At 30.2% G+C, this 716-nt stretch overlaps 1 non-coding gene across 1 annotated transcript; it reads right to left on the bottom strand.

Moving 5' to 3' along the window:
• Positions 1–360: 360 nt before the first annotated feature.
• On the bottom strand, positions 361–501 carry LOC123644297. The gene has a single exon (XR_006737104.1). It is a non-coding gene; the product is annotated as a U4 spliceosomal RNA (small nuclear RNA).
• Between the last annotated feature and the right edge of the window lie 215 nt (positions 502–716).

The following is a 716-nucleotide window of genomic DNA, read 5'->3' as shown; positions in this document are numbered from 1 at the left end:
TGGTGTAATAAGATCTAACTTTTTCCTTTCAAAAAATGTAAGTGTGTGTATAGAGTTAAGCTGTTGTATATTTATGATCTAATAAAATAATTCTAAAGGAAAAAAAGAAAATAGATCAATAAAAATTATCCAATCTGAAGGAGAGTAGGAAAAAGGATTGGGGAGAAAAGGAGAACAGAGCCTTGGGGAGCTGTGAGATGAGATCAAAAGGTCTACCTTATGTGTAATTGGAGGGAAATGAAACCAGGTGAAAACCTAAATCTTTGGGAAATAATAAAGAGCATCAGAGTTGGTAAATATATGTAAACATATAAAAGAATATTTTTCCTCTTAATTTTTAATTTTTATTTTTTAATACAGTTTCCATAAAGACTTTCAAAAATTGCCAATGCTCACTATATTGCAAGTTATCATGGCAGGGTATTGGAAAAAAGTTTTCAATTAGCAATAATCACTCTGGGGATAAACCTCCTTGGCTATGATACTGCCACGCTCAAAGCTCCTCTTAATTGCTAAAAATACATATGACTGTTTAAAGAATCACATTAAACCTACTATATGAAGATAGACTGAGTTTTTCATTTTTATGTAAATATTGTCAAGCTTAGATGTTAAAAGGTCATCATATTTTTCCCAGCATGAAACTGACATTTAGATATAATGTGATTATTATTTTCTGAAGCTAAATATACATTTTCTATCCACATGTACTTGTC

The sequence above is a fragment of the Lemur catta genome, chromosome 8, assembly GCF_020740605.2.
Source record: "Lemur catta isolate mLemCat1 chromosome 8, mLemCat1.pri, whole genome shotgun sequence".
Lineage (NCBI taxonomy): Eukaryota > Metazoa > Chordata > Mammalia > Primates > Lemuridae > Lemur > Lemur catta.
This window is presented reverse-complemented; position numbering and strand designations above follow the sequence as displayed.